Source organism: Muntiacus reevesi, chromosome 3, assembly GCF_963930625.1.
Source record: "Muntiacus reevesi chromosome 3, mMunRee1.1, whole genome shotgun sequence".
In the NCBI taxonomy this organism is placed as follows: Eukaryota; Metazoa; Chordata; class Mammalia; order Artiodactyla; family Cervidae; genus Muntiacus; species Muntiacus reevesi.
Window position 1 is genome coordinate 271,610,638 of NC_089251.1, and position 16,962 is coordinate 271,627,599.

Sequence of the window (16,962 nt, forward strand, 5' to 3'; positions counted from 1 at the left end):
AATCTACCTTTGTGTCTCTCAGAAGTGTTCCATAGTTTTTCTCATACATGTTTTGAACTCTTTATTCAGTTTATGCCTGTTTTTTTAAAATTATAGATAAGATCTTTTCTTTCATTTTATCGTTTATCTGGTTTCTCTTTGTACATATAAAGGAAAGATTTCTTTATGTTTTGTACTTGACTAAACTACTAGATTATCTTGTTGTAGTAATATTTAGTTGGTTCTTTTGGATATTCTAGTTATTTAATTGTACCCCTACCAGTAGTATTCCTTTCTAATTTCATTCTCTGTGTTGACTGATAAAAATGAGTAACAGTGGTAAAAATGGGGCTTTCCCTGACTTTAGTAATATAGTATATCTAGTATTTCCTCATCGGGTGGTGCTGGCTTATTGTGGGTCTGAAATATATTGTGTTTAAAAAGTGTGCTTTTATATCCAGTATTTTCAATAAGAATGGGCATTGAGTTTTTAAGGCGTCTTTTCATCACCTTCGGCATGATAATATTTTTCTTCTATGTAGCTCTATTAATGTGTTGGGTGATATCAGTTTTACAACAGTGACTTTTGTTGTAAATTTTAGATTTTCCATCTCTTGCGGTTAGTTTTTATCAAAGTAGTTTGTATCAAAAGTACACTTTCTAGTAAATTATCTATTTCATTTGGTTTTCAAGTTTGCTTACATAGACTTGAGCAAAGTAGTCTTCTATGATTCTTTTGGTTTCTTTTTGCATTGATATTTTCTTTTTTTTTTTTTTTCATTACCATCTGATAGTACTGACAAATACATCTTTTTTAAAATTCATTAAACCAAATGAATAAAAGCAGTTTAACTAATTTTTTTAAAATCCCAAACTTCTTAATTTATAATAAAGAATCTTTCAGATTTAATTCTAATTGTGTATCCCTTACCTACCTAAACTTTTCTGCCTCCTTGCGTTAATATCTTAGGGTCCTTGTAGATTTGTTTCTAGTGACCATTTGGATAAAAGTCTAGATAACAGTCCTTTTATAAAACTCTCTTCTCCCCTACCCTGCTCTTAAGGGGTGAGAATCCTTTTAGTGCACACCCTGTCTCCCTGGTGACTCAGAAAGAATCCAATGCTGGAGACCTGAGTTCTGTCCCTGGATCAGGAACATCCATTGAAAAAGAGATTGACTCCCTTCTCCAGTATGCTTGCCTAGAGAATTCCATCGACAGAGGAGCCTGGCGTGCTCCAATCCATGGCGCTCAAAGAGTTGGACAGGACTGAGCAGCTAACCCTTTCGCTTACTGAGAAGCATGTTTTAAAGATTCAAAGATTTTTCCCATTTCATCAGATAAATTTTGAGGTTTTTTTTTTTTTTAAATGATGCTGGGTGAGTTGCATTTACGATATATTTGGTATGAAATTCTTGTGATTGTTTAAAAGGCTTTCTAAAACAAATTTATGATTTTTTAAATTTTGCATTAAGCAATTTTGACTTAGGTATGGCGGCAACATATTAAAAGGACATAAGGCAAAGTATTACCTCGAAACATCGTATTTTTCTCATAAAATTATATGAGAACATCCTGTTTTCTAAAGCAGAAATGACTTAAATGTTTTGATTCTGGAGGGAGAGAGAAAAAAAATAATGGTATGTTTTAATTGTCCACCTAAAGGGTTGAATTCTTTTTTGTTCCAGTAAAAAGCACTTTTAGTAGTCTCTTGCTCATTTTGTCCATCTGGCTCTTTTTGTGATTGTATGTGGTTATAGCCTCTGTGTCTAAACATAATTCCAGTAATTTTCTCTTTCCCTGTATTATTACTTTTCCTCTTATTTATACTATTTTAGTGGAAAATTGCCTGTTAGGATTTTGTTTGGAGTGAGGAATTTTAGGTCTTATGTTACTAAATGCTGTCAGATTCCCACCTTTGTCACATGATTTTTAATGTACTGCCTCTTTGTAGGTAGAGCTGCTTCTTAGTGGTATGGTATAAAATAGATAGGGCTTCCCAGGTGGCTCAGTAGTAGAGAAACCGCTTGCCAGCACAGGAGACTGGGGTTCAATCCCTGGGTCAGGAAGATGCCCTGGAGGAGGAAATGACAACCCACACCAGTATTTTTGCCTGGATCATCCCATGGACAGAGGAGCCTGATCGGCTGCAGTCCATGGAGTTGCAAAGAGTCAAACCCAACTGAGCATGCATGCACACAAAACAGATAAGTGATCCCACCTATGAATTTCTCCTTTGTTTCTCATGTACCTTCTCAGTCCTTTTTCAAAAGAGTGAATTACTTCTTCACCTCTTGTCGATTGGTCAGAGGACTAAGGCTTTTAACAGTAGATTAACTTTAGGTCTTACTAAGGAAGTTACATAGTAAGTGTATTTTCATGATATAACTTACACAGGACTTTTATTTTTAGACCATCCTTTTGTTTCTCAATTCTAACAATATCCCTGCAAATTATATTAGAAAAGGTAGTAAATGTCCATTTTACGAATGGTGAAATGAGTTAAAATTCAGGGGCAAAGGTGAAGGCACGACCAAGACTGAAACTGAGACCCGGATCCCCAAATACTAGTCTAGCGCTCACTCTTTTCAGTCATGAAGGTTTTTGAGGGTGATCCCCACCACCCAGGACTCTTGTTTCCTTCCAGATTTATTGTCCCTAGCTGTTGGAGAACAGACGGAGACCTGTGTCACTTGATTTCCCTTGTTAGGGTATCCCTTCCAGTTGCTGAACTACAATATTGTCATGACTAGCCAGTGTTGTAATTTGTCTGCCTTATTTCGTATAGTGGATTTTTACTGCAGAAACATTTTTTTTATGTCCAGATCTATTAAGTATTGCTTGAGTACAGACTCTTATACTTTTTAACTCTTAAGAGATAGGTAGAATTTTATTCCATAGAAATTAAACTACAAAGAGGATCTGGGTCTTTGGAACTTCGGTAGTCTGAACATAATTTCTAACATTCTCTAATTCTTCAGGCCAAGGACCTCTTATTACCTGACTATCATCTGTATCTTTCTTTTCTCCCCTTTTCTTTCATGGTAATGTAATTAATAGCAAGGCTGTGCTTCGCTTCTCTTTGACAGTCTCTACTCCTAAAATCATCTGTTTTCTTCAAGTGTCTTTCAGCCTCAATGTGAGCACAGTGGGTCCTGTGATACGTATGCCATAACATGGCCTATTGTATTCATCCTTTTGGATAAATGTAATATAATTTATATTAGCAGTTTTTATCATCTTTCTTTCCAAAAGAGTTGCAGTCTCAATCCAATCCTCTCCCTTGTGTCTGTTTTGTTTAATGACCGCCTTTTTAATGAGGCCTTTTTGGAACTTCATATTTCCCCATGGATAATGTTTAAGACTAGCCTTTTATCAAATGAAAAGTGGTAGACTGCAATACCTAATCTCATTAATCCATTTGGGCTATAAAATTATGTGACTGTTGGGCAAAATCCAGAAATAAATTAATATGACCAATATAAATATATTTCTTATCAATAACTGCATTTCCCAAATCTTGTCTGTAAGACCATTTAAAATATCTCTGAAACCTCAAAAAAATTCTAACCTGATAGAAATCTTACCCACCTGTGAAAAGGCAGGTGTTTTTCAAACACTACTGACGTTCTCTTCTATGTTAACTCTTATTTGTCTTTCATTAAACCCCGGTATTTCGGCTTCTCAGAAAGGCCCTGCCACTCACACAGTGTTGTTTTGGTACTGAAACTGCTACATTAACACAGTTCTTGTTAAATGTCTCTGAGGTTTTATTTCTTTATCCCTTTCTTTGTAACAAGCAGCCACTCTATTTTTTCAGTAGTGAATTTCAAAATCCTTTTTAACCTTACAGGTCCAGGGGTAGCCAAGGATGGCTGCAGCTTCCTATGATCAGTTGTTAAAGCAAGTTGAGGCCCTGAAGATGGAGAACTCAAATCTTTGACAAGAGCTAGAAGATAATTTCAATCATCTTACAAAACTGGAAACTGAGGCATCTAATATGAAGGTATCAAGACTGTGACTTTAAATTGTCGTTTATCCATTTTTATTCCATGTTTCTTCCTGTAAACTTTGGGTTAGACACTTCACTTACTTAGAAGTGTATTTTTTAAGTTAAGCAGTAATCTGTAAACTCTTTCTTGCAAAAGTTAACATTGATATTTTCAGTCCAGATGTTTTTAACTCATCCAGCAAATCATATAAAGAAAATGATTATAAAACCACAGTGACTAAGTAGTTAGTCCTTAGTTATTTTTAAGCTTAAAAATGAAAGACCAACTTTACCATCACTATAGTGAGGCTGAGCATTCTATGTAATTCACAGAAACTAGCCTCACAGCTGCCAAATTTATCTTAAGGATTAAAACAAAGCATAGTCATCATCCCCAACCCCCTCAGATCTTGTCATCACTTAAGTGCTGCAGTGATAGATCGTCAAGAAATTTGGGGTGACCTAATGAGAAGAGTCCCGAAGTGAAGATTAGTACCTGATTCTATTTCTGGTTTTGCCATAAGCTGAGCTACAGACTGTCGGGTGCCCTTCTGGAATTAAATTGCTTTATTTGAAAAAGTAGTCATTGCACTAACAGAAGATGTCCACGACACTCAAGCCCTGAAATTGGTTTGCTGTATAGCATTGCAAAGCTGTGATAACCTCCATGAAAAGTTATAAAATATTCAGTGTTCACTGGGAAAATATGTTCTTATTTCAAAATAATTGCAGTCAAAACTTTAACTGTTTTAATTTCCAGTTAGGCAGATTTTCCTCTCACTGAATTTAATAGAACTGGAGGTCATCAACAAAACTGTTACCTCCTTCTCTTTTAAAAAAATCCTTCTTGCTACGTGTTTTTTCTGCGCCTTGGCCATTTTACCATCTGGGTTTCTGACCCTCTTCTTCCTGTCTGCTTACTACTCTTATTCCTTATTCATTTATTATTCTCTTCTATTTCTTTTTCCATGCATTTTGAGGTCTCTCTTATTCTTCAAGCTTCTGTGTATTACTGAACTATTGAGCTGCTCCTCTTTTGCCTTTTTATTCACTATCAAAGCAGTTTAGCCTTTTACTCATTTGAACCTTTCTTTCTTTTTCTCTCTCTCTTTCTCTTCTATGCATAAATCTTTTCTACTGTGTTGCCTATTTCTGTGGCAGTAGCAATGACAGATCTCCAAGATACCGATCTCAGATCCTTCATAAAGAAATATTTTTTTCTATAGACTATAAAGAAGCATTTTTTTTTTCTCACTGCAAACCATGAAAACAGCTGTGAATCAATTACCTACTAGGTTAAAAAAGCGTAGCTTGATATTTTAACACTGATCAGCATAATGTATCTAAAATTATTGTTCATGACACGTGGTTTTAAAAGTTTAAAGATACAAAATTTAAATTCCCCAGCAAGACTAATGGTTTATCTGCTTCAGAAGTATATTTTGTAGAGAATTCTTCCTAGCACACCTATCTGAATGTCTCTTGTGCAGAATTCTGAGTCCCTTTTTCAAGTTTTTTATTTTTATAAACTACTTGAGCAAATTGAAACTTCATTTTGGTGAAACATTTTAACATACCTTTAGATCTATCTCCATGGATGGAAATGCTGAAATGTGGAATGTCTCTCAGAGTAACACTATAAGGCAGATCCTTAAATTTCTGCAATGGAATACCAGGTTGGCCTCTTAGGAATGAGGTCATGAATATACATCATGAATATTAGTATTTAAGATATGTCTGAATTCAACCATGAATTGATTACTGCTCAGTGAGTGTTTTTACAGACATCCTTGCAAAGCCATCCACATATTTCCTCAGGATTTAGTGTATGGTATCATAGCAGTTATGCCCTTATACTGAAGTTATTTATGTATCTCCTTTCAAGAAGCTTTTTGAAAAAAAAGAAGCAGCAGCAGCTTTATAGTACTAACAGGAAACCATGCTCTGTTTATTTTGTCTTAAAATACTGATGTGTGAATGAAGACACTTGGAAACATTGGAACTTACTACATTGGATTAAAGTTAATCCGAAACAATGGTTATTTTTCAAAAAAATAACTTTTTAGACTTTGTAATACATCATATGATCTTGTATTATGTTTGCTGATCGTTCCTGTGTAATGTGTCCACCCTGTGGATGGCAAGGTGTGTCTCTTTCAACTACATTATTTCAGGATTTCTGAAATTTATACAGTAGTGCCATCTAGTGGCAAAAGAGAATACTGCTTTGTTATTGATTACATGTCATTGATAGTATAAAAATATTCTGTGTGTGTGTGACAGTCAGGGAAATATGTGTACAGCAGTTAAGGAAATGTGAGCATTGACTGTATTTGAGAATATTAAGAAAATGTTTATTTTGTAGTTCTAATGATGGCATTGTGGTTGTGTTTAGGAAGAATCCCTTTTTAAATATACATGTAGAATTTTTTTAGAGAAGAAACAGTATGATGACTGAGATTTGTTTTTCAAATAAATTTGGGTTGAGGGGGAATGGACGAAGTGGTTATAAGCATAGATGAAAGAAGCCCATGAGTTGATAATGTTTGAACTAACATGAGGATACATAGGAGTTCATTACATTATTCTCTACATTTATGGATATACTTGATGCTTCTGTGATTAAAATAAACTGCAGATTTTGTGGGATTTAGAATAAGAATGCAGCAATTATAGCTAAACTTAAGGGAAATTATATAGTATACTTCTTACTCCAGGGCAGGAAGTCAATGTGATTTACTTTAAAATGCTGAGCATCGCAGCATGATAAATATGGTGAAAAATTAAGTTAGTTGCACGGTCGTATCCGACTCTCTGTGACTCCATGGACTGCACCTGTCCCGCTCCTCTGTCCATGGAATTCTTCAGGCAGGAGGACTGGATTGGTTGCCATTTTCTTCTCCAAAATATGGTGAAGTATGAAGCATTTAAATTGAAAGATGGCATGGTGTAGAAAAATATATCTAGGTAAAATATTAACCAACCATTTATATCTCTTGTATTTTAGCAAAATGAAGTATTTATAAATTGTTTTAACTATAAAACCATGTATATGGAGAGTATCTTGTATTTTCAGAGTGTAAGAAAAAAATGAGAAGTAAAAATTCAAATTGGCACAGTTCATAATTTATTTTGAAGATTTAATTACCAAGTATACTTTTATCTAGTAATAAAAAATATCAGTAACTGTGACATAGTGAGGAAAACAGAAGTGGATCAAGTTGAAAACTCCCTTGAAATGACACAGTTACTCATTCATATTTTCTATTCACTTATATGACCACAGTATATTTGTCTGTAATAATTAATTCTCTCATGTTTCTAAAATCTTAACTTTTTAAAAATAAAGTTTGATTATATGATTAATTTTTTAAAACCAAACTTCCAGAATTTATAAATACAAAAGAATATTCTCTCCTTTAAAATTACATATTTATTTTAAAAACTGTCATTTCTCAAAACATTTTTTGAAATATTTTGTTTGTTTGGAATTGCTTTGTAGTTGTGCTGCATCTTTTAAAAACCTCTTTGAAATTAAGGACTTCTTTTTAGGCTGTATTAAGTATGCAACCCCAAGCAATTGATCAGTCCTACCGCAGCAATTAGAAAACACTGGATAAAAACAAAAACCATTCTTTTAAGGACATTGGAGAACTGTGAAATCATCAAGAACTATACTAACTAAAATTCCTAAGAGGAAAGAGTCCTTTCTAGATGAGCTGAGATCACCAGTAATTTTCTTCCCCAGGGGTATTTACTGATTCTGTAACACACCGATAATTAATCATTGGCACAGGCATTGAGACTCCACTGGAGGAAGGAAACCGTTGGGCAAAGACGTGGACATGTGCAAAGCATTGACATTTAGCAGGGCTCCAAGTGTATGACTAGTGTCTCACATTCTCTCCAAATGCATGGGGTGTTAGCTGAGTCTTGTTGGGGGGAAGATGCCCGGGAGGGCTAGGAAGCAGATCATTAAGAGGCAGTGTCCTGCTAAAGCAGGTCTCAGCCTCAGTGTAAGAGAAGAGATACATTCAGAGAACTCAGCAAACCAAATCAGATGTGAAAGCGAAAGTCGTTCAGTCATGTCCAACCCTTTGCAACCCCATGGACTATCCAGTCCATGGAATTCTCCAGGCCAGAATACTGGAGTGGGTAACCTTTCCCTTCTCCAGGGGATCTTCCCAACCCAGGGATCGAACCCAGGTCTCCCACATTGCAGGCAGATTCTTCACCAACTGAGCTATTAGGGAATCTCATATGAATTTCACTTAAACTGCATCTGCAACCCATTTTCAGTTATTGGTTGAAGGAAATCAGACCCCAGTGGTGGAAAGGGCAAACTCTGTAAGGGAAACTCTAATCTCAAGTCTTTCCTGCTCTTGTATGTATAATGACTGGCATACGGTTAAAAGTTACAAGAAATACAAAGAAATAGGAAAATGACTGATAACCAACAGAACAAATAGTTAATAGAAGCAAATCCCAAGATGATCCACATGTTGTAAGCAAGTAACAGTCAAGGATTTTAACATAATTATTTTAAATGTTTTGATAAAAATGATGGATTAAGTGGATAAAGAGTCAGAAAATCTCAACAGAGAATTGGAACCTATAATTAAGAAGACTCAAACTTAAACCTTGCTGGTAGGAGTATAAAATGGCACAAACACTTTGAAAAACCACTCAGCAGTTTCTTTTAATCACTGTGACTCAGGGTTTAAACCTCCAGATATATATTCAAGAGAAGTGAGTACGTGTGTCCACCTGGAGATAAGTGCAAGAACGTACATAGTAGCATTCTTCACAATAGCCTCCAAACTGGCAACAACCCAAATGCCCATCAAAAGGATAAGGGATGTATCAGTGGAGATCTATTCATACAGTGGACAACTACACAGTATTAAATAACTGATACATACAACAGCATGGATGAGTGTCATAGAGATTTTGATGAGCAAAAACCACGAGACACAAAAGGCTGTATACTGTATAATTTCATTTATATGCAATTCACAAGGAGGCCAACTAACTGATAACAAAAATCAGAGTACTGATTACTTCTGGAGAATGAATACTGATTGATAAGGGGCAAAAGGGAACCTTCTGTGATACTGGAAATGTTTTGTGTCTTCCCTGGGTGGCACTTACATGGATACTTGGATTATATAAGAAATTTAAGATTGGCGTGCTTTTCACATGTATGTTCTGTCTCAGTAAAACAGAAAAGAAATGAGCTTAATTTTTATTATGGAATAGACACAAACTGTTCACAAGAAAATAGTAATGTAGTCATGCTGGGTGGTGTCATCTTGAGACAAAGTAACTGGATCTATAAATTAACTGCGTATTTTTGAGATTCATAACTCAGAATTTACAAGAATAATTTAAGAGAACACATTGGAATAAGTAGCTTTTCCAAGATAGATGCTTTGAAATTTTAATTTTCTAAACTTTATAAATTTCCATAATTTTATTTACTTTATGGTTATTGCTTTTATCAATAGACTTCTAGCCATATGCACAGAAACTTAAAACTTACAAGTTATGTATATTCACTCTCTTTAAAATTTAGGAAATACAGACAGAAAGAGATCAAGCTCACCCATTTAAAAACATTTTTTTAATGTTGGTAACCTTTGATAATGTGTATATTTTTCTCTCTGCATTTTATGCAAGCATGCATTCAATGGGATCATATTTTGCAGCATGCTTTTTAATTTAATATAGCTATCATTTCATGTCATTAAGTATTTTATAGTATTTTCACAGATGTATAATATGCCGTTGTTCGGCTAATGCCATAAATTTATTTAATCCTTTATTGTTGTACATCGCCTTTTCATTTCTGTTGTTGGTGTTATTTTAATTTTTCCTTCTTTTTAATATGTTTTTTAAAAACCAATAATGTGCCATTAATTTTCAAAAATTAAGTATATGTCCTATGACATATATACTATGACATATAATTTTCAAAAATTAAGTATATGTCCTATGACATATACAGGGATTTCTTTTAATTGTTGCTTTTGAATTCTTAAATGCTTGTACTTTTTCTGAAAACAGTATTTGTTTTGATAATATCTGTTGTTTTAAAATGAGGAAACCAAAACCAAAAATTGCTTGTAATCCCAACTTCTATAGAATACTCACTGTTAACACCTTGATGATAGGCTGTAGAGAAGGATCATCTATAAAGAAAGACCTGATCAGAGCTGTGCTTTAAAAGTCTTATTAATCTGTTAGTTCTATGCAAGGTAGGACCATTTAGGAGATTATTTTAGTAGTTTTGGTGGGGTCAATAGTCAGGATAATGACATAAAAATAGAGAAGAGATGGCTAATAAGAGATATTAAGCCTAGAATGCATACCACTGATAGTTCCTTGAGAAAGGTAGCTGTTGAATTGTGAGCCTGCGAATTGTAAGAAATAGGATAAGATTAAAAGATCTTTGAATTACAAGCTGCAGTGGATGGAAGGAGACCCAGGATCCTGAAAACTGCAGGTAGTTTTCAGTGGTAATTCTCAAACTTTGTGGAAGAGAATTGTGTCCTGATGTTTATAGTAATCTACATTCATTCAAGAAAGACATCCCTGTGCAAATTTATTTCCTATCCCACAGTTGTGATACACTGACACAATTTCTGACTATAAATAACAGTCACCTCCACGTTCCCACATCTACTTATCTAAGCCTTTTAACTTCCAACATGGTCTTTATTTGAAGGTCAGATCATTAAGGTCACAGGCTATTTCTTATTGTTAACATAGGAATTCTTTTCTTAATGCTTCTAATGTCACTATCAAGGTAAACCACTGACATAGTCTTTACTATATTTACTCTTTTTGACAGATTTTCTTTTCAATCTATTTATGGATCCTTTTTCACATAGAGGAACACTGCCCATAGCTATAGGATTGTAACTGTTCAAATACATTGTTTTGCATTTGGAATCCTACTTGGCCAGCAAAGATTTTGCTGTGAACTAGAGTGGGATGCCTCAGAATATGTAAAATGTAAAAATATGTATAAATTATTGTTAAGGAATATACAGAAAAACTAGTAGAAAGTGAAAGTTTTTGACCTCCTCTGACAAAAATTTGTTGAGAGAAGGCTTTAGATGGGAAAGGAAGCAATGGACCAAAAGTCAGGAGACAGCATACAGTCACTTAACTGCTGAGTATAAATCAATGTAGTAGAATGTATATAAATTTAGTATATAACTGCTTGGTATTTATTGGGGTGTTAAATGTGTTAATTTGCTGTCTTTCATGGCCATGTTGGTACAAGCTTAGTTTTTCTGTCTTCAGCAAATCTTTTGAGTCTCAGTTGGTCTGTCTGAAAAATGAGAGTAATCCACCTTGTTATGTTATTTCAGAAGTTACAAATATCTTAACTATTCCGTGTATACTGTATGGAGACTATTTGTAATCACCATCACCACAAAGTATCACTGTTGTTGTTGGGCTGTAATTTATTATTTATAATTAGTAATAGGTAATATATGTAAAGTACTTTGCATTTTATATGTTTTCAGATAGATCTGAAATAACTTTTTTCCCCCAGCAGACCTAAATGCCAAGAAAGTTAAAATCATATCTTCAAAAAGTCATTTAGAATTTCGTCATATTGAGATACTGTGTTCTTTTTTACAGGAAGTACTTAAACAACTACAAGGAAGTATTGAAGATGAAGCTATGGCTTCTTCTGGACAGATTGATTTATTAGAGCGTCTTAAAGGTAAATTTTTAAAAAGTGTTTTAAAGTAATTTTTTTAAGCTCCAGTTGTCAGCTTTAGGTGTGTGTGTCCAAATACAGCTTCTCTTGATTAGAATGTTGGTGTTGGATTTTCTTAGCCTCATGCATTAGGATGTAATTTTTAAAGTACAAATACGTAAAAAGTCTATTTGCTTGTCATTTTTTCAGTTATAACATTTAACTGCCTTTAAATAAACTATTTTAGATACCTTTCTTGACAATTTTCAGCTCTTTCTAAAACGCATTGCTCTTTTGCCAGGAGTCAGTGCCCTTCTTTGTTCCATTCAGAATAGAAGTGCTTTATCTTTGCACTTATATACACACAACACTGATTTTAAGCCATTTTAAATAGAATTTTAAAAGAATGTCTTTCTTGTTTTATCACTTAAAAATTCAAATGTCAAATCAGTAAGTTTTAATTGTAATTGAAGATGGGCAGAGAAATTACTTTTGGATCCTCAAATATATTATTACTTAGTAGGAATCTAAGAAAGCACATTCTGTCTAATTTTTCTTTAACATACTTTTTCCCCACCAGACTGACTCAAGCTATCTTGGAGGGAAAGTTTAGCTATTCTGTTCATAAATAATTGTTCATTCACTCATATACATTTGTGGCTTTCTCTGATAGAAATCTATAGTTGCAGGCCTCTAAACCAAAAGGTGAACACTTTTTATTTTTTAATGACCCAATATTTGTGTATATTGCAAGATGGTCACCACCACAAATGTACCCTTTTATAAGTGCTTTGACCTGGTGTTTTTTTTTTTTTTTTTTTTTTCAGGACGTTTCTGTTTTAGAACCAGTAGTCAGTGAATTTTTCTGGTCATCAGCATTTGAGATAAGGATTTCTTCTGTCCCTGTATAGATCTGCTGCTCAATAACTGCAATAATTTAGTACTCCTGCATACTTTATGTGATATATATATAATGTATTTCAATTATAAAATGGTTTAAAATTTGAGGGCTAAATGTGAACCTAAGGTTTCATTATTAAAAGATAATATAATACATTAGCAATATTTTAGATCACTTAAAGCAGTTGTTTTATAAAAACTTGTCTGTATTTTATTTAGAACTTAACTTAGATAGCAGTAATTTCCCTGGAGTGAAACTACGGTCCAAAAATGTCCCTCCATTCTTACGGAAGCCGAGAAGGATCTGTATCTAGTCGCTCAGGAGAGTGCAGTCCCGTTCCTATGGGTTCATTTCCATGAAGAGGGTTTGTAAATGGAAGCAGAGAAAATACCGGTTATTTAGAAGAACTTGAAAAAGAGAGGTAACATTTCTTCATTAAGTAGTAAACTTTTATGCTCCAATTTTTGCTAGATTTTGTCGTTTTGTGGCAATACAGAATAGGAGTTATGAAGCGTGTGTTGGAGGATCACAAGCAGCACTTAGAGAGCATTTTCCATTCATTGTCTCAGAGTGATGAATTACTGGGCGTCCTTACCTTACACCTGAAAACGTGAAGGAGGCAGCTTCTTGGGACTCCAGTGCTCAGATGCTCTGTACAGTGAATAATGTACGAATAGTATGCATAATCACAGTGGCTAAAATATGTAATGCGTTTTGATTGACTTTTTGGTTATCTTTTCAAATGAATTAAATGACTACCAGATTCAGTATAAGGTGACTGGTTTCCATTATTAAAGACCTATTTCAAGGAGTCACAAATGAAGCAGTTTATCAGTTTTGGTTTCTTAAAAAAATGTTGCCTGATAGAGAATCAGTTCTCCTTTCTAAGAGCTAGTGTGTTAATTCTTTTCTTCTTGAAGTTAAAATCATCACACTACAAGTATCAGAATATATAGTTACCAAGCACTTGGTCAAGTATTTTTGTACGTCCTATGAGATTATAAATTCCTTTTGCATGATTAATACCATATTATATTGATATTCCTAAAAGTTCTATTAGACTTTCAAGAAATACTCAAATGTATAAATGTTAATTTGCATAAATGTCCAAATGTATAAATTCTCTGGGATCTTGGTCAAGTCTTTAAATTTTTGTGTCATTTCCTTCTGTAAAATAGGAATATGGTTCTACCTTGTGGAGTTATGAACAATGGATATTAACATATGGAAAATACCCAGCATATCTCATTGAGAGTCAAAAGACCTTTTACTACTTTCTCTCTGGTTTTAGATGTGTACATCTCTAAAAATAACAATAATCATGGGCCAGAAATAGTGTTAAGCTTTCTTTAATCTCTTGAGTTTCAGTGAATCTCTGTTTCATATCTTGAACCAGGACTCTTTCTGAGAGTCTAGGAAACAGTGTCCTGAAAAACCAGAAGCTAATTGGAGTGTACATTCTTCCATCGCTTTGTCCCCTTTGAACTCTGTCAAGAGGCATGTGAGCATGCCAGTTTTCCTAAGAACTTACTTTGCTTTATGTGATAAAGGCCTAATTTTATTCACAAAGAGTGTGTGTGTATGTAGTTGTCAATACCCTGTGTCCTCCTGGCTCCCACCGTTGTTTGAAGGTAGATTTAGCCCTTGTTTATGGGACAAAATCTGTGTTTTGCTCTTGTACTTGAATGATAGTTTGGCTAGGTCTAGGCTCAAACTCATTTTCCTTCTTTATAATCAGTGTCACTGATGAGAAATTGCATATCAGTCTTAATTCACGTTCCTTTGCAGGAAGTCATTTTTCTGAAGTTTTTAGAGTACCTTGATATGTGTTTTCTTGATTCATCATACTGGATACTACTCACTGTGCCCTTTTGATCTGGAAATTTATTTTCTTCAACTTTTGAAAATTCTGTTATTTCTTTGATGATTTTACCCCCTCTGTTTTTCTGTTCTTTCTTTCTAGACATCCCTTAAGTCAGAGAACTATCTCTGTATCTTTTTTTCCTTGTTCTCTGTATTACCTATAGATACAGTAAGTTTAAGTGACGTAAGTGTTAGAAAACACTCAAGCCAGAACTCAAGCCCAGATGCATACCCTTTTTTTTTTCTTAATTTATTTTTGTTTTTGACTGTGTTGGGTATTCCTTGCTGCACAGGTGCTTTCTCTAGTTGCAGAGAATGGGGTCTTGTTCTGCCACACGGGCTCTAGGGAGCACAGGCTTCAGTGGTTGTGACGCGTGGGCTTAGTTACCCTCTGGGCATGTGGGATCTTCCAGGACCAGGGGTCAGACCTGAGTCCCTGCGCTGGCAGGAGGATTCTTAACCGCTCTGCAGCCAGGGAAGCTCCATGACCTTTTTGAACCTCAGTTTTCCAGTTAAAAGATGTTGTGAGGATGAAATTAGATATTTTTTAAAAACTCCTTAGTACTCTTGTCTGATACACCCAAATAGTTATTGTCACATTAGCCAGTAATACTTTTTAACAAATATTTAAATGCCTGATACATGTGCCATGTTCTTCTAGATGATCCTGAGTTAGCTAGAGGACTAAGAAGACATGAAATTTATGTCAGATGAGTTTATTTATCTTCCTTGGTTCTTGTCTCATTGCAGCAAAAATTTGGAGCAATGGACCAAAAGGTATAGAACATCAGGCAAGTTACAGCTCAGTTCAGCTCAAGCGGACAGACCTTTTATTAGTAAGATACTCCCAAAGGAGCCCTCCTCATCTTCCCTGTGGATCCCTCTTGGTCCTCTTTGATGTGTCCAGTCTCCTCCTTTTGGACATGCCTGGTGCAGAGTAGGGCTTGTACCCGCCACCAATCAATGAGAGGAATGCAAATGGTCAAACATTCAAGGCCGATTGACAGTTTCAAGTTATATAACAGCAGGCTGTGTTGTTTATGCCTTCCCATGTGTCTTCGCCTAATGCCATCTTATAATTAGATGTAGAATATTCATGAGCCCTTAATGGTCCCCTAACTGCCTAAAGTTACTTGGAGAAGTCCCTATGGTGGTTTTCTGTCCACTGTGTGCCCAGGGCCCATGTGTTGAAAAGTCTCTGTGGTTATTTTGTAGCATCTGTGAGCTCTCATGGGTGTGTCTGGGATGGAGGTCAGAGATCAGTTTGCATCCCTTTCAGCCAGGCCTCCCCTTGTTTATGTCTAACTTCCTAGCTAACATTTACATTTTAAAGAAGACTGTTGACAGTCACTAAATACGCCTTCAATATGCTAAACAACAAAGACCCACCAGCTTCTGAGTCTGTGCCTTGTTTCAGTTTTGAGCCTTAAATACAGTGATTTGAGTTATAAGATCAGTTCCTATCAGTTAGCCACTTGTTACCATGTTGGCTCTTGACTTTGGCTTCCCAAGAGTATTTTGCCAGAGTTCAGTCTTAAAACTTGATAGCAACAACTTGGCCCTATTCTCCTTAACGTTTTTCTCACTCCAGTACCATCACTAAAATTAGCTTATTCATTTGAGCACTTTTAGCACCAGATCTTGATTAAATAGGCCAATTTATTGAAGATTAATCAGAAGAAATAGCATCTCCCTCTGTCCCTTGTTCCCTTGCCTTGGTCCTGGTGGGTCCTGCAGGTGCTCACCAGGGATCATTAAAAAAATAGGATCAGATCTCATGTTTTTGCTAGTGGTAATACCCAGCCTGTGGAAGGGGTTCAGGATTTCTGCACTGCTTTCTCCTGCTCCTGTTGTCAAAAATGGAAGGGAGAGGGCAGCTTCTCATTGGTCAGCACCTCTGCCCCAGGTTGGCACATCGTAACCAGGAGCTGGCTTCTTCCCATGAATTCCCCCACTACTGAGGTTGCCGCAGCAAAAAGTGAAGGCTTATTCTTATTTTTTAAGTTGCTTCTCAGTAAAGAATGGAAAGTTTAGCAAGAGTAGAACCTTCCACATACATGCATACTTATTCATCAAGAAAATACAATCAAATAGAATTTTAAAGTATTAATAACAGAGTCAGAGTGGGGAATGACTCGGTAAGAGTGAAGCCCAGAAGCTGTAATAAAAAATATCCTCATATTCAAGTGAGTCACTGAGAAAATATATTTATAACTGACAGAGTACTATCATTCTTAATACAGAAGAGGTCCTATAAATAAGAAAAAGTCACAGAAAAGGAAATAAAAATGGGTTTTAAACTTGGAAAAATGCTTACACTTACCTATACTAAAAGAAATCAAATTAAAACCATAGTGAAAAAAAAAAACAACAACAAACAAACCCATAGTGATAGGGAATTCCCTTTTGGTCCAGTGGTTAGGACTCCGCACTTCTAATGCCATGAGCTGGGGTTCCATCCATGGTCTGGAAACTAAGATCCCACAAGCTGTGCAGTGTGGCTGAAAACAAG

General features: G+C 35.2%; 1 long non-coding RNA gene across 15 annotated transcripts in view; it reads left to right on the top strand.

Moving 5' to 3' along the window:
• The window catches only part of LOC136165534 (uncharacterized), a 1,046,218-nt gene that overhangs the window by 732,113 nt on the left and 297,143 nt on the right, over positions 1-16,962 (top strand). For all 15 annotated transcript variants that reach the window (XR_010662558.1, XR_010662559.1, XR_010662557.1 and 12 more), the window contains one exon: positions 3,832-3,984. This is a non-coding gene — a long non-coding RNA (uncharacterized lncRNA). The remainder of the gene's footprint in view (positions 1-3,831; positions 3,985-16,962) is intronic.